At 39.2% G+C, this 21852-nt stretch overlaps 1 protein-coding gene across 22 annotated transcripts in view; it reads left to right on the forward strand.

Annotated features, from left to right (window-relative positions):
• Positions 1–21852, forward strand: part of adgrl3.1 (adhesion G protein-coupled receptor L3.1) — a 682401-nt gene that overhangs the window by 321067 nt on the left and 339482 nt on the right. The window lies entirely within an intron of this gene.

Below are 21852 nucleotides of genomic sequence, written 5' to 3' on the forward strand. Positions count from 1 at the left end.
AGATATAAAAGAGACGTAAGGGGCAACTTTTTCACGCAGGGGGTGGTACGTATATGGAATGAGCTGCCAGAGAAAGTGGTGGAGGCTGGTACAATTACAATATGTAAAAGGCATCTGGATGAGTATATGAATTGGAAGGGTTTGGAGGGATATGAGCCAGTTGCTGGCTGGTGGGACTAGATTGGGTTGAGATATCTGGTCGGCATGGACAAGTTGGACTGAAGGGTCTGTTTCCGTGCTGTACATCTCTATGACTCTATGTGATGGCCTTTAAGTCTTTGTGAACTTGACAGAAGAGTTAAAAGATCCCTGTAATTAATTTCAGCAGACGATGTGGGGAAGCCTGTTCTTTTCTATTTCTTGACCTCTCAACAGTCCTTCCTGCACTGAATGGGCCTCCAGGCTATAATTTAAGTCAATGAATGATACAGTGCATGAGCATGCCATTCAGCCTATTGTGCTTGCTCCAGCTTTGTCACAGATTTAACACCTTTTTCTTTGCGCAGGTAATGATTGTATCTGCTTTTGCTGTCCCATTCTGCCAAGGAATTCCCGATCATAATTATTTGTTCTGTCGCTACCCTCTGATTTCTGACCCTCTTGCTATCGAAACAGTTTCTCCTCTTTATTCCATTCATATTGACCACTTCTATCCAGTTACCTCTTCTACTGGAGGAAAATGTCCCTGCTTCCATATTTCATCTTTGATCCATATGTCAACATATTTCATCTTTCATGTCATTGCAGTAAATGTATTGTGCATCTTTTTCAATGTCTTGCCAGTATCCAGCTGAGGCATAACCAATGTTATAGAAATTGTGAGCAGAAGTTCATTTTTACAAGAAAAAGTCATCTGATAATGATCTCAAAGAATCCATATTTTATTCAATCTCTACTTGCCTGTCTTCCTTCAAAGATTTCTGGACGTAAACTCTCAGGTCATTTTGTATATGTGCTTCCTTTTAAAAATTCTACCATTTAGGTTCAGGTTGCTCCACTCGTGAGGGCAGCGTGATGGCTCAGTGGTTAGCATTGCTGTGTCACAGTGCCAAGGACCTGGGTTCAATTCCAATCTTGGACCACTGTCTATGTGGAGTTTATACAGACTCCGTGTCTTCATGGGTTTGCTCTGATTTCCTCCCACAGTTCAAAGAAGTATAGATTAAGGGGATTGGCCATGTCGAATTGCCCATAGTGTCCAGGGATGCCTAGGCTAGGTGGATTACAGAGATAGTGTTAGGGGGTAGGTCTGGGTGGGATGCTGTTCGGAGGATTGTTGTGGACTCAATAGGCTGAATGGTCTGCTCCTACACTGTAGGGATTACAATTCTATAATTCCTAACTTTGTGTTTTATTTCACATATCCCCACATTAAATTTGATCTGCCATGTGTCTGGCTATTTCACCAATATATTAATATCCTTCTCATGTGTGGCTTTGCATCAACTAGTGATCCTGTTACTCACCTCTGCAGGAACACCACTTTGTACATTCTTGCAATCTCAAAGCAAGCATTTACCAATGCACTTTACTATATATCTTTTAGTCCTGGTGTCTGCATGCTGTCACAGACCTTTTAATCAAATGGGCATTTTTCTTTCTAATTTATCTGCCATCTGGCACTTTAGATTAGATTATTAGATTAAATTCCCTACAGTATGGAAACAGGCCCTTCAGCCCAAGATGTCCACACAGACCCTCCTAAAAGTAATCCACCCAGACCCATTCCTCCTTATATTTACCCCTTACTAACACTATGGGCATTTAGCATGGCCAATTTATCTAACCTCCACATCTTTGGATTGTGGGAGGAAACCGGTGCATCCGAAGGAAACCCATGCAGACACGGGGAGAATATGCAAACTCCAATCAGACAATTGCCCGAGATGAGAATCGAACTCGGGTCCCTGGTGCTATGAGGCAGCAGTGCTAACCACTTAACCAAATGTTTTTGGAAAGTCCAGGTACGCAATATCAACGGCACTACCCTCATCATTCCTCTCTATTATTTCATCCTTATTATGTTAGTCAAACATGATTTGCCATTCACAAATCCCTGATGACTTTTAATTAATGTATTCATATTTTCTTAACTTCCAATTAATGTTGCCTCAGTCTCTGGTCTCTAATTTTTCCCTAATGCTAACCATTAGGTTTATCCATTCCTCCTGCTTCATTTTCTTTTTCAAATCTCTGAAAGAACCTTTGATACCGTAAGAGATTTGAAAGATCTACAATTGAAATTGGGAGCCAGGGCTTCGAGCCATTTCTGTCCTTAAATTATTTATTTGTAAATTTGGATGCATCCCATCTCATCTTGGTGACTATTCCAGTCTGAGGGTTGCCAGCTAATCCTGTGCAATACTACAGCTCCCATCTTGTTTTTTTTTCCTGCATTGACAAAATCCTTTTGTGAAGTATGTCTTATATATCCTCAATCTCTACAACAGGATGTTATCTGTATTCCCGATATGGTCAACCCTTTCATTGACTGTACTTATTTTCTCTATATATACTGATTAAAGATGTTTGGTTTCCCTTCTATTTTAAGTACTAATCCACTTTCATTCCCTCTGCGACCTACTTATTGGCTTGATAAATCTTCTCTACACTTTTATATGTTTGACTTGGTTCTCTAGCATCTTTTGAACTGACTGGAATCAGCCTAATCAATTTAGATCTACTTGTGTTTGTACTTTGTCCTTTTCCATCACTATGCTTAAATTGGTTCCATTCTGTTGGAGGCATCCTGTGAGGCATACCTTTGACCAGTCTCTCCGACTCCAAGACTGGCACTTATGCCACTGGATCTGAAGCCTTCCCTCATACACCATTTCTCCAGTTACTTATTAGCCTGTTTTTATCCAATTATTCTAATACTCTGGAATTACCAATTCCGCTCTAATCACTGCACTCACACCCTCTGCCCTGGACTTCTGAGCCAGGTTTCAAGGTAGAATTGTAAGGGTATACTCTTCACTTTCCTGGATGGTTGCAGTTCCTACAACATTCAAGAAGGTTAATGCCATTCAGGACAAAGCAGCCCACTGGATTGGCACAACTTCCCTGAAGATGGCAGCAGTGTGGACTACCTACAGGATCCTTAGTCAATATCTTCTAAGTCAGTGGCATTGTGGGTCTACCTACAAGGCATGCACTACAGCCGTTCATGAATGCATTCCACCACCACTTCCTCAGGGTAATTAAGGATGGGCTGGCTAAACCAATGATGCCCATGTCCCATAAATGGAATAAGGACATACATCTCACAACATAATTCTCTGTGTTGTGTGTGTGTGTCGCTTTATTTTTACGAAGGCATTGGCAAAAATGTGGATAATGCAGGAAAGAAAGTGGTAAAGAGGGGGTAGTTTCATTGCTTATATCAGCTCAATATTCAAGCCCATGCTGTTTTCACATCATACACATATGAACATGTTCAGCAGCCGGACAAGACGATTGCCAACTTTCAGGTCATTTGCTGGTACATTTCAGTTGGCTCTTCCTATGATTGGAGAGGATTTTGTTTGTTTCTGCAGTTTCTTAAAGTTACTGGAATCTACAGTGAGTGTTGTAGTGTGTGCTGAAAGACTTAGTCCTGACTTGATGGATTCCTGTGTAAGTCACTTCCTCCAAGACAAGGGTGCAGCAAAATGGCTTCCTGTCACAATGCAACATGACAAGGAGGAAGAGCAGAGATGATGTGCAGCAAGACGTGGGGTGAGTGGGGAAGGAGGGGTTAGGGGCTGAGAAGATCTTTCTGCAGCGAGAATGTTCAGAAAGCAGTTCTCCTATTTAAGCCTCAACCTGGGACTGTATTCACATGGCTGCACATCAGTAAGGATGTCTTCACTGATGTTTGCCACCTGCTATCTCGGAGCAAAGGTAATTGCTATTTGAAGGTGACTCTTGACAATGAACTTTTATTTACTGTTTTTTTTGTCACACTGCTGTACAGCTGCTGTCAGCTTGAAACCAACCTTTTGCAAGATACAGATCACTCAGTCTCCGCATTACAAGAGGATGAATATATTTCCTATTTTCGAGATGAATTGACCATACAGCTTTCTGAGGAGTGCATGTTTTGCATGGTGCAGGATGCAATTGATTGTGTGCATGTCACTGTGTGGACACCTCATGTTAGCTTTTCCCTCGACAGCACATCAACTGAAAGGAATTTCACATTATGAACATCCAGATGGTGCACAGCAAAACACACTGAACTGTGGCAGGTTGATGCCTGGTATTCTGACAGCAATCATGATGCCTTCATCTTCTGGCAGTCTACTGCACGATTTGAGATACTATGGCAAACCAGAGCATGGTGGCAGTGCCAGCATCAGATATGTTTGAGACTTAGGTGCAGCATGCATGCACAAAAGCTAGGCTACCTGAAGAAAATGTGATAAAGCAGGCCATTGGGGTATAGGAACAAGGCTGCTACTACGTGCACAGCTGTGGCGAAGCCCTGCTATCATCATCATTGGCAGTCTCTCACAGACAAAAATAACTGTCTTCCAATTTTGGGGTGAGTCTGTAGATGGCTATACAGACTGATGCGGCTACCACAGGCTCTGTTACACTCAGGACAGAAACTAGTCATGGGAAGGGGTGGGTGGGACGTTCTTGTGGCAGGGTGCCCCTTATGCTGTTTTCGCCTATTTTCCACTTTTTCCCCAACAGCAAATTCTCGAAGTTCTTGATGATTCCCAGATGCTTCTCTTCAACTTTAGACGATCTTGGGGCTGTGATTCTCAGGTGTCTGTGGGAATGCTGTACTTCACCAGTGATCTCTTGAGGATATATATCCTCAGCAGAGAGCATATCAAGATCTGTGAAATGAAGACACAGCCCTTACCATTATCTATATGGTAACCAACTGAGGAGGATGAAACAATCACAAAGTCCCTTTCTGACCATTCTCTCCAGGAATTGATTGGCCCTTTATTTTCCATCTATCGCTGACCAACATGATAATTGCGTAAAAGTAAAAAGCCAACATATGACCATTCCAAACTAATTTCATGAAATTGATAGTCTGCCCTGAGCAATTTTTGTGCTGACTTGATGACAGACAACAGCATCATCACTAGTGGAGTGGCAGTGGTGGCAAGATGGATGCTGTTCGTCTGAGAGACGACAATGGTTTAATGCTTCATAGACTCTCTGCTACTTCCCAGGCTTTTGGAGAACAGACTGTTGGTCAATGACAGTATCCTGCTACCTGCTTTGAACTCTGTTTTTTGTAACTGTGAGGTCAGCAAACTGTGCTTGCTTAAGAGGAAGCTAAGATTCCATGGCATCAGGCCGACCTTGTGCGTAAAAGCTCTGAGCTGCCACTACAGCATCAGACACAGGCTGATCTGTGCTCTTCTCGAAAGGAAATTGAGACATCAGATGTGACAATATTGTTGAACTCACTCTTGCTTTAATGGAGTTGGCCACTTTTCCCATATTGAAAAGGATAATTTCCAAGCTCTTTGCAAATTCCTGTGATGGTAGACTTCTGCATAACCATTGATATTATACTCTGACTTCCTCATAGGCCTGCAAATACACTAAACATTTCATTGCGCATAGCCATAAGCTTTCCTCTGACGCTAATCAAAGAATAAAGAACAATACAGCACAGGAACAGGCCCTTCAGCCCATAAAGACTACACTGATATATGATTCTTTTCTAAACTAAAAACCTTTTGCTTCTACATGGTACACATCTTCCTATTCCATGCCTTTTCATATATCTATCAACATGCCGGTTAAACATTACTATTGTATCCACCTCCACCACCTCCTCGGCAGCACAATCCAGGCACTTACCATCTTCTCTGTAAAATGGTTTGCCTCTCACATCTTCTTTAAATTGACCCCTTCTGGCCTTCAACCTGCTAGGAATTTCTATCCTGAGAAAATGACTCTAACTGTCTATTCCACCTATGCCTTTCACAATTTTGTCCACTCTTATCCGGTCACTTCGCATCCCTCGATGTTCAGTTGAAAAATTCTATTGATCAACAAAGTCTTCTGCAGCAGAGTTCATGTGTAACCTTGCCTTCTAATGAACTGTATGCTGTGTCCCTGTGACCCCTTCACTGGTCACAGGTTATTTATGCCCAGTGGCTCACGACATTTAGATCCCACCTCTAAGTTTCCTTCCATTTCCTTAAGTCTCAGTTTTGTTAACTGACCTTTTATGAGGAACTCTGTCAAACATTTTCTTATAGACCATACCTGCATTCCCTGAAGCTTTCTCTGTTGCTTGATCCAAAACAAATTGCAATTAGTTTAGTCAACACAATCTTTCACTGGCTCTCCTTAATTACCTTAAACTTCCCAAATCCTTGTGGATTTTTTCTCCCTCTTTATTGTATGTATAACTTACTATTGCAATTACGTGACGTGGTGGGGCTGGGGGGAGGGGGCGGGGTGGTGTCAAACGATTTCCCTCTTCCCTCTTTCTGATCTGATTGTGTCAAGTTTTTTGGAAAGGAATTATTTGCCAGTTCAATCAGTGTTTTACCGTTTATGTGCTGTGACCATAAAAGATACAATCAGAAGTGTTTTCTTTAGTTTTTTTAAAGAGAAAATATTGTTTTTTATTGTATTCATTACAAACTATTGCATCACACACTTTAGTCTCTAATCATGCATCATCCTTTTATGTCCCTAATAGGTGACAATCCCCATGTACTATGACTTTGTATGCTCATAGAAGTCAGTTGGAATCTATTTTGATGTTATATTGCTATTCTGTTCTCAAATTCTCTGGCAGGTGCATTTTCCTCCTCCTACCCCCTCAACCTGTTATCTTGGGCCTTTTCTTGTCTTGAAGAATTCACCAAATTTTTCCTTATTAATCATGTTTGTCAACCCCCATCAACTAAGCTCTGTATCTCCTTTCCCTTTGTGGAAGTTAGGTTGTTAAATAACTTCTGTAGATTTTCAAAGTCCAAAGTGATGGTAGTGGATTTTTTTTATTGCAGTTTCTTGCCATTTGCTATGAAGATCATGAAGAGTAGTTTTTAAAAAAACCCACCTGATTCCGACTGTATTAAATGTCCTAAAAGCATGCTCCCGTCTATGTTGAGATTCATGTTTCTTCTTGCTCGAGTTTCTTTGGGAAGCCAGCATGGGCGTGATAGATTGAATGATCTAATCCAAGCCATAATGACTGACTTGAAATTTTAATGTCAGCTAACACAACCTAGGCACAGTCTTTCCTTAATTCTATTAACCTTGTACAATAAAAAAGAAGCATCAAATGACTAAGGGCAATGCCATAGCCAATTTTACCAGGATTTTGGCAGAAGATTTAGACATTTTTTTTCAGTTGCCACACCTATTTTGCTACATTAAGTCCAAAGGCAGGAGGAGATTAACATATAATTCAAGAAGAATGCAGCAAGAAATGAGGAGGTAGCCATTGATGAGCTTTCAAGGACAATTTAAAATAGTCAACAGAACACAGTTTGTTAAAAGAATGAACTCCTTTTTTTGGGGGGAAAAAAAGATTCATTCTCTATTTTTTTATGTCAAGAATGGAAATGCATTGTGTCCAATACATAATCTAAAACAGATCCACCATTTTACATACTTGAGAAAATTGTGAATAAATTTAAACAACTGCAGGACAACCCAAGTGGAGTTACAGGCTGGATAATTTTGGCGTGGTACTCTTCTACAAATACTTCCAGCAGTTTGCCACCAAGAATCTCTCTTTCATTTTAATAGCTGAAGACTGCTTTGAAGTGAAACTTAATTTCAAGTCATGCATCCCTCACAGAAACCTATCAGGGGGAATAGCTCTTGTGAAGCTTGCAACATTCAATATCCCATATAACATTGGGTGCATGCATGTAGATATTAGCAGGAAATGTCAGGGGAGTTTGCTGAGTTAATTGTATATTCTGATTCCTGGGCCCTTTCAGGGGAAGGTTATGACATTTCATACCTGTTATTTTAATCAAAGGTGCTCAACTGGAATGCATATTGGTTAGGTTGCAAAGCTACGCTGTAAACATGGCTCAGCTATAACCTCAACTAATGAGGCGGGACTGTGCACTTTCTGTGAGCAAAAACAATCCTAAATGGAGTTGTGTATCAATCATAAAGAGCAGAAAGTGTTGGAAATTCTCCTCATCTGTGAGGGAAAAACATTTAATGTTTAGGTCACTGACCAACAGAATTGCTTATTCCAATATTTTTTGTCTTTGGATTAAAAGCATCCATACTATTTTGCATTTATAGACTGTACCCTTCTACTAGAATTTTATCTGTAACTATAAATTTGACCATAAAATGGAAGTACTGTATGAAGGAGCTGAAGGTTGACCTAATTCTACCGTTGGTTTATGCTGTACACAGTTTGGTATGCTGCATTCATACCATCAATCTTTGTTAGATTTTTAGTCCTTCTAACCCTTTTTTTTCCTATACACTTCCGCTGTCTGAACTTGACTAGATTTGCAGACAAGTCCTTCTTTCCATAGATATTACAGTTGGTGTTTTCACTTTCAATGATGTCTGGGAGAAATTCATAGTTTTCCCAGGAAATATAAAAATGAAGTGGTTTAATAAGAATATGACTTTAGTGACACTTTCTGACCTTTGCCTTTCTTGGATCTTTCCTCGTAGCAAAGTAATCCTTTACTTACTTTGGTTTTTCCTTTTGTCATTGACTTTGGTTTTCAGTTGTTAAATAAATTGATTTAAAAATGATTGAATTAGCAAATAATGATAGTTGGCATTTCAATGTACTGGAATTTTTGCAACAGAATGTAAATAACTAAAACATTTTTTTCTAAACTATACACTATTGTTTCTTTGTTCCTGTTATGCCACCAACTATAGAGGTATCTGTTGCATTAGCATTCTTCACGAGTTCCACACTGCTGCACTTCAAACATTACAGGCAGACACGTCTCTTGAAGAGCTCAGATAACTCCCTCGTTTGAAAAGGGCATACTGATAAATATCTTCAAAAATGGTGACAGACATGATGCAGAATTTAAATACCTGTTTCCACCCCCCCCCCCCAACTCAAATAGCTGCTAATTAGATGCACACTTAGGCAAATATTGCAGTACATTTGAATTGAGTGGTATAGCTCCTCCTTCATGCAGCTGCCCAAATCAACTGACTTATCATCGCCATGATTTCCACCGGGATGTAATTTGTGTGACTGAGGTTGGTTTTAACTCATTACGTTCCCAGTGGAGGAATAGGAGAAGCCAGTACCAAGATAAATTTAAGACAGAAAAATGCTTATTTTCATTGTAGTTCACACAACAGGAGCTTCACCCTGAATGTAATCTGTGGTATGTCTGTCTTATATACGTTTAATACTCAACCCAGAGATGTTCCTTTTGTTCACAATCATGAAATCGCCCAAACAGTAGCCACATAGATGACACTTGAGTGAGTGTTTTTCAATGTAGCTATCAGCATGTTGACCTGTGACTTCAAAATTGTCGAATAGTGGTAAATTATGCAGTCATTTTGGAATTCTAATGAAATGTTTGATCTGTATTTCCATACTTTGAATTTTTTTACAACAGACTGAGGAACTTCAAGTTGACACAGCTGCTTCTGTGCAGGAACATAAGTAGACCATTCATCCCTTCACAAATGTTCTGCCAGTTAATTAGACCACAGCTGATCTACACCTCAACTCAATCTTTATTCCACATCCCTTCAAAGCCTGACACCACTAAATCCTCTCTGTGCCAGTCTTGACCCTGTTTTGAGGATTTGAGTTGCGAATTTTGACTTCTTTTTGGATAACAATCTATTTCCAGATTTCATTTATTAATGGTCAGTTGATGCCGCCTAGTTATGGGTTCTCTCACTGGAGAAATGTTTCCATTTTCTTCTCAATTGACCCCTCGATCATTTTCAAGACCCTGACTAGAACACCACTCAACCTTCTAGCACAATTGGAGTTTATGCAACCTTGTCTTACGATGTAACTCTTTAAGGCCTGTTTGTAGTGAATGCAAGCTTAAGAAACACCTCATTTTCTGCTGAGGCAGGTAAAAGCTCCTTTGACACAATATTGAATTCCATAACTTCAGAGTCTAAAGATATAGCATTTGCTCTCCATTTTTCTTGTTTGTATCTTGTTTACTTTTGCTCTCAGTGGAGAGAATGCATTCTCTTCCTTCCACACATTAATTTGCACCCATTTTACATCTCTTTTTCTCTTTCACCACTATTAACAACCCTTTTCTCTTTTACATTGAGCCTCCACACTATCTGTTCCCTTTGCCCCTCCTCAGTCTCTGTCTAAATTATTTTTAGATTTCCAACCCACTTCAGTTCTGAACAAGTCATACTAGACTCGATACAGTAACTCTGTTTCTTTCTCCACAGATGATGCCAGACCTGCTGAGTTTCTCCGGCAGTTTCTGTCTTTGTTTCAGATTTCTTATATATGCAGCATTTTGTGTTTTCCTGACATAAGTTTTTAAAGCATTTTTTACATGTACAGCTATTTTTTAAAAAAAAAGCACGTTTCAAGGATGTTTGTAGCAAACAGTCACTAGTTAGTACTAATTATTGTCAAATGGTACTAAAGCTTTCTGGATTGCGCTCAACAGGACAAATATAAGAATGCCCAATTTCAAATGATCATGGTAATTTATACTGCAGGAGGAAAGAGTGCTGATTGGATGGCAAGTTAACTCTAATTAGCAGAGTGACCTGATAGATACACTAAATTTTTTTAGTTGATCAGTTGGTCTTGTAATATGGCTCACTCACATTTGCTAGAAGAGTCAGATGTTAATTTGTAGGGACTGGGTGTCTGCAAGCAAAGGCATAAGCTTAAACCTTGCATCATTTATGAATTGTCTGAGAACTTGGGTCATCTATTGTTCCTTATTGCTTGTTCCTTGTCAACACCTTAGCCAATCAGAACCAGCTTGCCGACTAATCAGCATCCTTTCTCATGTGGTATAAATTTTTAAATTTGACACTGTTGCATTTTGTCTTGATGAGTGAAAGACGAAAAGCTTTGGCAGCTTTTTTTTTCTATTTTCAGCAATATTTATGTTGTTTTGTATTGTGTAGAAGTTGGGTGTGTCTGTAAATTATAATGAGTGGAATATATCATGCTGTTTGTTTTTATGGCAAGAATACTGTTCACTATTTTCTCATGCAAATTGTTTAGATTTCCAGCTTTCAAACCTCTATACATTAAAATTTCAGATATTATTATCCTTACTAATTATCATAAACTGGTGAATCGCCTGTGGCTTTGCCTACTGTTGGAAGGAAAATAATTCATCATTGTTTGCTGTAACAGTTACAGGGTTTCCTCTTCAGAATTACTAGTTGTGCTGATTTAATTGCACTGTGATTGCTCAAACATTATCAATTCAAGAATTGCATCAATAGATACTTAACTTCTTACTTTAATAAAAATTAGATTAGAGTGGGAGTGATAAATTCTAACTGAAATATTACATTAAATTATAATTGTACTTTCTAGAATTTGTCAAAGCATAACACACTCTAACTGGCTTGTGCTCAATGGTGTTGCCATATCTATGACACTGTCAGGAAATTCTGAAAAAAAAATGATGCAACAGTTAGGCAATAAAAATACCACAATCTGTTAATAGTAGAAACAGCAAATTACATATTGATATGTACTGATGTGACTCTACCAAGGAGTTTCTGCGGTAACATATTCCCTCAACATTGACAGGTTGTTGAAATTTTGTGGTTTCATTGGTGTCATGGTGGCTCAGTGGTTAGCACTGCTGCCTCACAGTACCAGGATCCTAGGTTCGATTCCAGCCTCGGGCAACTGTCTGTGTGGCGTTTGCACATTCTCGCCGTGTCTGCGTGGGTTTTCTCAGGGTGCTCCGGTTTCCTCCCACAGTCTAAAGATGTGCAAGTCAGGTGAATTGGCCATGCTAAATTGCCCATAGTGTTAGGTGCATCATTCGGAGGGGAAATGGGTCTGGATGTGTTAGTCTTCGGAGGGTCGGTGTGGACTGGTTGGACCGAAGGGCCTGTTTCCACACTGCAGGGAATCTAATCTAATCACAGTGTTATTCTTGTGTTTTCTCAGTCGTCTATTTAATTGATTGTTGATCAGTTTGTGCCTCTGTACCAGAGAATAAATCATTTGAACCTCCCACAAATAATTTATTGAACCGTTTTTTTATTTCACTATTTTGTCTCTTACAATTAATGTCAATGATCTTTTAAAAAATGTGTAAAAACTCTTTAAGAACTAGTGTAAATTGGCTACAATGATTGAAACATCATATTTTGCACAAAACACAGTTAAAATGTTTTGTAAAAATTATGCTAATTAATTAATTAATTTAATTGACTTACACCTTCACTTCCTCTGCAAGTTATCATATTCCATGGCCTTGCTCAGGAGTCACATGTGGTCTTATAGTCCTGAAAGTAGAGTCGCAGGTAGATAGGATAGTGAAGAAGGCGTTTGGTATGCTTTCTTTTATTGGTCAGAGTAGTGAGTACAGGAGTTGGGAGGTCATGTTGCAGATGTACAGGACATTGGTTAGGCCATTGTTAGAAAATTGCATGCAATTCTGATCTTCCTATCGGAAAGATGTTGTGAAACTTGAAAGGGTTCAGAAAAGCTTTACAAGGATGTTGCCAGGGTTGGAGGATTTGAGCTATAGGGAGAGGTTGAATAGGCGAGAGCTGTTTTCCTTGGAGGGTCGGAGGCTGAGGGGTGACCTTATAGAGGTTTATAAAATCATGAGGGGCATAGATAGGGTAAAAAGACAAGGCCTTTTCCTTGGGGTGGGGGAGTCCAGAACTAGAGGGCACAGGTTTAAGGTGAGAGGGGAAAGATGCAAAAGAGACCTAACGGGCAACTTTTTCACCTAGAGGGTGGTGAGTGTATGGAATGAGCTGCCAGAGGAAATGGTAGAGGCTAGTACAATTGCAACACTTAAAAGGCTTTTGGATGGGTATATGAATAGGAAGGGTTTGGAGGGATATGGGCTGGGTGCTGACAGGTGGTACTAGATTGAATTGGGATATCTGGTCAGCATGGATAAATTGGACCGAAGGGTTTGTTTCTGTGCTGTACATCTCTGAGTCTATTGTAGTCGATGCTCTGACCAATGAAGGAAAACATGCCTTTTTCTTTATCCTATCTATCTGTGACTCCACTTTCAAGAAACTGTTGAACCTGTACTCCAAGATCTCTTTGTTCAGCAACACTCCCCAGGACCTTACCATTAAGTGTATAGGTTCTGCCCTGATTTGCCTTTCCAAAGTGCAGCACCTCACATTTATCCAAATTAAACTCCATTTGCCACTGCTCAGCCCATTGGCCCATCTGATCAAGATCTGTTGTAATCTGAGGTAACCTTCTTTGTTGTCAACTACACCTCCAATTTTAGTGTAATCTGCAAACTTACTAACCATACCTCCTTTGTTAACATCCAAATCATTTCTATAGATGGCAAAAAGCAGCGATCCTCGTGGCACAACACTGGTCACAGGCCTCCAGTCTGAAAGGCAACCCTCTACCACCACCCTCTGTCTTCTACCTTCGAACCAGTCTGTATCTAAAATGGTTTGTTTGCCCTGTATTTCATGAGATCTCACCTTACCAAACAGTCTACCATGAGGAACCTTGTCAAACCCCTTACTGAAGTCCATCTAGATCACGTCCACTGCTCTACCCTCATCAGTCCTATTTGTTACTTCTTGGTTGGGGTGTAACAGCTTTCCCATAACTTCTCTGTATTCTTGAGGTTGCTGGAACCTCAATAAGCTATGTGCTGATAAACACTTGTAACCCATTTGGTGATTATTCTTTTCACAGAAGGGGCACATTATCCCATCTATACTAGCTGTTTGCTTGTGGCATCCAAAGACAGGATTTAAATCTATGGCTGTGTGAAATCTCACCACTGAGTGAATCAGCATACAACCTGGAATTTATCCTTCGATCTTGATCATGTTTAGTGCAGATTATTTCTCTGGAAGTATGACCATGACCATAGAAGGAGATATTAGGGTAGGTAATATAGTTTAACATGGGTCTTAAAGGAGGAATGCAATTAGAGTGGTGGAAATTTTTAGGCAGCGAGTTCAAAGCTTAAAGCCCAGGCAGATGAATTGGTACCAAGTGACTAAAATTGGAGATGTTCATGTACCAAGCATTAAAGGGGTGTGACTATTTCAGATGATTGAGATACTGAACGAGATTTGAGATACAGGGAGGAGAAAGGCAGGTCCTCTGCACTTTTCTTCACAATCCACAATGCTGTATGGATAGAAACCATGTACAGGCTACAAACCCATTAGAAGAGCCCATCTGGAGGTAACACAGGTATGTATGAGGGTTTTGGTAGCAGATGAACTGAGGCAGAAGCCAAAACCTACGGTCTAGGCAATTGAATGCACAGACATTAATGATGTGGCAAAGGGGTGAAAGGACACTTAGTCCAGATCAGAATAAGAATTTGAGACAAGGCCAATATAGTTGTTCCACGTCAATGAGAAGTGGTGAGGCCACAGAATGATTGAAAACTAACAATGTGGATTTCAAATGTGAGGCAATGGAAATTGGGAGCTAATGTAGATTGTCATGAACACACACGAAGAATTCATGTGCCTACTCATCCTTGTAATTGTAAAATTCAGGAGGTTTGAGTGTGATGAGGTTTAACAAGAAAAGGAGAGTGATCAAGTGAGAATTAGAATATATTAAGTCTATAACTGATAAAGACATGGATGAGAGTTTTAATGGTGGATTTGTGAAGGTAGAGGTGAACATTGTAAGAGAATCATGTCGAAAGATTTTGCGATAGAATAGATGTGGTTCAGATTTGTTCAGAGAAAATACAATTCTGAATAATCTGGTACTATTGAGAGGATGGAGATTGGGTGATGTTACAGAGATTGACCTGAAAACCACACACAACTTTTTTGCTTTGGCCTTCAGATTGTTTTGATAGAAGAAGTTTGCTACAAAACAAGACTGGATCTTGCATATGCAGTCTGGCAATTCAGACACAGTGGCTTGGCCAAGGGAAATACAGAAGAGTGAAATTATTGGAATAAACATGGAAACTGACTACACAGTTATGGATGATTTTGTGCATGTGGAGATATTAGAAGTAGCTGAGGGGACTCTTGATGTGAGGAGGGAATGGGAAAAGATGCAGTTAGCATTGTTTAGGGTTATATTAGGGCTCGTCACATTGTAGGCACTCTGAAGGAATTGTTACAGTATGTGTTCAAGCAAAGTGCACGAGATGGAAAAAGATAAGTACATTAAATTGAAAAGGAAACAGTTCATCTAACATATTAAAATAAGTCTTGTGGTGTAGTCGTATTGTCCCGACCGCTGGGTGAGAAGGTCCAGGTTCAAGTTCTGCCTGACACAGATATGCATTTATAACGTCCAAATATGTTGATCTTTTTTAAAAGGATGTAATAAATCTGAGGAGGAGTTCGCTTTTAAATGATGTTTCTTGGTCCCTCCTAAAAAATCAGGTGCACAGAAAGCAGCTAAAATTAATTACACTGACTCTTTTAAAAGTTGGAATATGTTTTCCTTGATTGAAGGTGGCGCTTAAACCCTGAGGTAGTTCATCATGCTTAATTAATCTGATGCCATGCTCAATTTTAATTAAAAATACTTCTTGTCATGCAGCCTTCCTCCTTGAATACTCATCAACAACAACAATGGTTGCATTAAAGTAAAGAAGGAACAATGATTTGAATGAATCGCAAAAAAATGCACAGATCCAGTTAACTTACTAGTTACTACCAGGATGTTAATTGTTGCTTCTCTCTCTCTCTCTCTCTCTCTTTCTCTTCTTCCCCCCCCCCCCACCCCCCATGTGGCACCGTACATTGTCACAGTCTCTAATCATGGCTTAATGGTGCAACTGGAAGAGGAAGGTTTTAAGAATTGTTTCAGACATTGTGGGAATTAAAACATGCCATTTCTGTTATTAAGCATTGCACTCCCTAGCTATCTGAGCTAAGCAGCCCTATCAATAAGATTGTGAGGGGACTCTATTCATATCTGCAGTAAATTTAATATTATTTTCATAGGCTATGTTACAGTTTGGTATCTCTAAGAATATGTCAAAATACTGCAAATGTTTTACAATGCATTTTATTGTTTCTGTTTGTAAAGAGTTTGGAGAGCATTAAACACCACTTAATGCTGAAGCAGTGTGTTAGGAGGATAATGTCACCTTGCACTCTTCGGCATTACCTAAAATTATTTAGTTCCCTTTAATGCCATTTTCATCAAGCTGTTAAAAATTGAAGTTTGTTGATTATTTAAATAAAATAGTATGGGCCAATCCTAATGTAATAACAAATGATAGCCCATCCTGAAGAGCAAACCACACATCAGCCAATATGTAATACCAAAGCAAAACATTGTGTGCCAGTATTTAGAAATAAGAATAACTGGAAGTGCTGGCAGAGCTCAATAGGCCTTTTAAAACCTGTGGAGAGAAACGATTGACATTTCAGATCAATGACCTTTCATCAGAAACATGAACTTGAAAGTAAAATGCCAGCACAAAAGCTGGGAGATTGTCTGCCAATGTAGATCCCCTTCTATGTCTTTTCGAGAGGGTTTCCATTCTTCGAGAAAAATATAATCATTTCAGAAACCAGAAATGATACATCAGTAATGGGAAATGCTAACCTTTTCTTTTCAAAAGTGCCTGGTTAAAAGGATCAGTTGATAGCCAAGAATTACCAGAGGCTCGTAAATAGCTGCACAAGTCAACTGTTCATTCTTTTCAGTCTGTTTTGCCATGTAATAATCTGCTTTTCTATTCTTTCTCCCTTACATTGTCGGATATGAATCCATTTGCCAAATTTTTCCCTTCTCACTGTCTCTGCATTCCTATATATAGGATTCAGTTAGCTCAGTTGGCTGAATGGCTACTTTGCAAATGCATCATGATGCCAACAGCATGGGTTCAATTTCTGTGTCAGCTGTGTTTACCGTGAAGGACTCTCCTTTTCAACCTCTCTCCTCGCCTAAGGCGTGGTGACCCTTAGATTAAACCACCACCAGTCGTCTCTCTCCAGTGAGACTAGTCCTATGGTCCATTGGACTATGATGACTTTACCTTTATCCTGGGCTCTTTGTGTCCACCAGCTGCGGAAGCTCTGTCATTTTAGCCAAGGCTTTCAATCAATGAGACCTCAGCACTGATTACTGTGGCACTCCTCCAGTTACGATTTGCCCATCTTAAAAAGATCCCCTTTATCATTACTCAGTTTCTGCCATTCAGTGAAAACATGACCGGTCTGCTAATCCTGAACTCCATATTCCTGGCTTATACTATGATGCTTATTTACCTGAACAATTAGAAATCTGTCCACCTCACCCTTAAATTTACTTAATGATCTAGCCCAGACAGCATTTGCAGAAAAGAATTCTACCAATTCGCTAGCCTTCAAGGAAAGAAACTCCTCTTCATCTTTCTCCTAACTATTGTCATTGGGCCTACAACATATTCCCAACCTCTGACTTCTTTCATTTGCTATTTCTCATCCAACAAAATGAACCTGTGTTGTGATTGTCTAAACCAAGATGCTTTCTTATTACTCTAATAATAACATCATTGATTAACACTGCTACCCCACCTCATTTTCCTTCTTATCCTTTGACATGTCAAATCCCAGTACATCAGATCCCTGCCGTGGTCATTTTGCAAATATGACCTGAATTTTCATGAAGCTTGTTCAAAGATTCTGTCATTTCCTGTCATTAACTTTCTAGTCTCTTTCACTAAATGAGAGTGGGAGTCAGGAAAATTCCAAATTTTGTATGCCTACCTCAGGAGAATATGCAAACAAATATGTTATTTTCTTTATGCTGTGGGGCCAATTGCACTTCCATAAGGCCAGCTTGCCTGGGAAAGAGGTCACATGGGCTACTGGGTGCTGAGGTACTTCTCAGTGCTGTAGGACTTCACACTGATATAACTGAAATGAAAGGCTACTTTGCTCATACTCCTCAGACATTGTCCATACCTCACCCATGCTGTCCCATGCTTACATTGTTAACTAAACCCCTCACCCTTTAACTCATGCCTGTCACACATCCACTGTGCTAAGCTATATCATTTCCATTTCCATTGACACACCAAACACCATAAAATCAATGAATCTAAATATTTACGAAATGTCATTTTTTCATTGTGCATTTTTTTATTATATAATGCCCTTTTCAATTATTCAGACCCTTTAAAATAGCAAAAGCAGAAACTGTAAGAACTTGAAAACTTATAGCTTAATGTAATTGACTGCAGACAGCAGACATACCAGTCAGAGCAGTATTTTCCCTGGGGTCAAATATTTCAACAGATTAATGGATTTCTGGGTTTTCAGGCAAGGCTCAGTATGCATTCTTGGCCATTACCAGAAAGTACTCAGTCACTCTGATGCAGTTCTCAATCAAGTCAAATAACTAATAAAAATGTCTTTTAAACCATACTGCGCAGGAAAATTATTCAGTTTAATCTATACAATTTAACATGATTCCCATATTTTTTTTAAAATTAAAATTTGAAAACATTCAATAAAGGGTAGAACAAAGAACAGAACACCACAGGCACAGCCCCTTTAGCCCACCAAGACTGCATCGACACATGATGCCTTTCTAAACTTAAAGCCTCTTGTCTTTACATGGTCCTTGTTCCTCTCTTACCTGCTTTTTCATATATCTGTCCAGCAAAACTAGTAATCAGGCCACCTATATTTTCCTCCAAATCATTTATGTATATTTTAAAATCAACAGGTAAATCCGTAAGGTTAGGATTAGGTAAATCCTATCCCTAAATATCTTCTCTAATAATTTCCCAACAACTGACATACAGCTCACTGGCCTGTAATTTCCCAAATTATCCCTGTTGTCCTTCTGAAAGAAAGGAACAATGGTGGCTGTTCTCCAGTCCTCTGGGACCTCATTTGTTACTAAAGAGGATGCAAAGATTTCATACAAGACGCCAGCAATGTCCTCACCTACCTACCTCCACATTCTGGAATTGATCCCATCAGGTCCTGGTACTTGTCTACCTCATTGCTTTTCAAAACACCCAACACCACCTCCTCCTTATATTGACATGACCTAGAAAATCAACACATCCCTCCCAAGGCTCACTATCCATCATGTTCTTTGCCTTTGTGAATACCAATGCTAAGTATATGTTAAGGACCTCATCCACTTCCTCTGGCTCCATACATAAATTTCCTCCTTTGTCCTTGAGTTGGCCTGCACTTTCCCCAGCTCCCCTCTTGCTGCTTATGTACGTGTAAAACACCTTGAGATCTTCCTTAATTCTATTTGCCAAAGGTATTTCATGGCCCCTTTTAACCCTCCTAATTCTTTGTTTTAGTTCTTTTCTGCGATCTTAATGTTCTTCAAGGGTTCTGTCTCTCTTCAGTTTGGTGGGTCAGTACAGGCTTGATGGGCCAATTGGCCTCTTTCTGTATTGTCAGGATTCTATGATTCTATTCTCTGGTGAGTGAGATTGACCATTTATTGTTCAGTGATAGTGAATTTGGAAGCTGTTGACTTGCATGGATTATGAGCCATATTGAGACTGTCTGAAATTACTTGTAACCATGATATGATAAGAGGCACTGCCACCATTAGTCATTTTTAGTGACTTTTACTATGAATTTTTCATTTGAATTGTGGCTTACTTCATCACATTGGAATTCATGGTATTGTATTTTGAATTCCATAAACACAATGCTTGGTGAGGCAATCATGTTTATAAAGAAGGGAGGATACTGGGTGTGAACAATTAACTCTTAACAGGAAATTCACAGATTGCAAGGTCAACTCATACAAAATTGTTAATAGCTTCTAGATTTGGTACAGCAATGTAACAATATGAATATTGCTTACCAAGCTATTGAATCAGATAAAGACCAGTATTATTTGTTGATTTTTGTGGAATAAAAGTTATACTTAATAACTGTGCAATCATGTCAGTTTTTGCAGACTTTTTTTGACAGCTGCATTACTTCCTATGTTAGTTGTATCACAGCTATGAAATGCTCATTCATTCATTAAGATTTTGCATGTCACCTTTCAACCCAAGGGATAAGAATTGTGTATTATGTTACCAGAGCAAGCAGTTGAAGCGAATAGGAGGAACAAATTCCATGTATTTTTGCAGAAATAAAGGATTAAGGTATCTCATGGGAAAGCAGATTGCTTTGTAGGAAAGGAACAGACTTGTTAGCTTAATGCCCTTTGTTTGGCTTATAACGTTCTCGTGCTTGTTACAAAAGCATAACTAGAGTGATTGTAATGAGGCCAGCCAGATGGACCTCATGTAATATGAGTTCCCTGATTTGGGCTGTTTGTCTGGTCTAATCAGGGAGCCCTGGCTGACCAATAAGAACAGGAATGTAACACATGCTGCTCACTCTGAGGGAGGTGGATCAGTGTCAAGGACTCTCCACATGTAAACAAAGAGTGACTTGTTGACAGGATTCTGACCTCTGTGGAGTTATTTCAGTAAAGTGTATAAATTGTGTGCTAAGAAGACGGTTCTGAACATATTGTACTTTCTTGTGCATTCTTATACTTTGTCTGCAATCACAATGAGCTAGAAATATGCTGGTGTAATATTTCAGACCTTTACATCATATTAAATTAAGTAAACCATTTATTTGGAGTGAATAAATTCTCCATTCAAGAGAGAGATTGTTGATTACATAAAACGTTTGTTCCATACTGACAGTAGTTTTCAAACTAGTATCACATGTTTCCACCCAATGTTCTTTCTTTCTTATTCAGTCACGGCATTTGGGTGTCATTGGCTGGGTAAGCATTTATTGACCATCCCTAGTCACCCTTGAGAAAATGATTTTGAGCTTTTTTTCTTGAACTGCTACAGACCATATGTTTTATATCCATTTGACTGTGCCATCTTACAATGGCATCCACCACTCCTTTCACTTCACATTCTTTTTCCCATGTAAGTTGATGAAAGTGTGAGCTGGAACGACGGGAGTCGGAGACTTTGCTGACTGACAGGGTCACCTGTGGGATTTAATGATTGTGTAGGAAATAACAGGACAGGACAAATCAGTCATTGCATATAAAAGAGAAATAGAGAGTGGAAGAATAATTGGATAGAGAGAGAGAAAGGATAAAAAGAGAACAAGGCAAGAAATAGTCACTTTTATGAGTGCTACAATGTTTTTGCAAATAAATTTTTCTTCGATTAATTGAAATATCTGAATAGTATTTTGACCCTTTCACTCATGTAATTTAAGCTTCTATAAGCAGATATCCATCAGTTAATTTTTTTTATGTTTAGAGAGAATGACAGATGAAACCTCATTTCCAAGTCATTTAAGTAGTATGTGATTTAATCCTGCCAATGGCTTCATTCATTATCTCTATCGTATCTGTCACAAATCAGAATGTGTTCAGGTTTACGGGTGATGAAATTGGTCTTTTGAAGTCATTATCCAAGCAGGTTGTTGAAGGTGGGCTTTATTGCTTTACTGTTTTGTAAAGAATTGCAAGTCATATCAACGATCATGTTATGGTCAGTTTATGCTGGAATATCATACGCCCCCAGTTTACAAGAGATTAGTGTATTATCATTTTTATTCATGGGGTATAATAATTCAGCTAAGGGTACTTTACTTAAAAGGGGTAGCATTCTTTACACTGAGTAAACAATTATTAAATGGTCAGAATGAAATAAAAAAAATGTGGTCAGCTCAGGACTGCTTAAAGTAAATAAATTTTAAAAGTGATTTGTTCAAAAAATCTCTGGAAGGGAGCCTGTCCCTTGCCAGCAGAGAATAGATACTGGCAGGTACCTGCAT

This window comes from Chiloscyllium plagiosum, chromosome 2 (assembly GCF_004010195.1).
Source record: "Chiloscyllium plagiosum isolate BGI_BamShark_2017 chromosome 2, ASM401019v2, whole genome shotgun sequence".
Lineage (NCBI taxonomy): Eukaryota > Metazoa > Chordata > Chondrichthyes > Orectolobiformes > Hemiscylliidae > Chiloscyllium > Chiloscyllium plagiosum.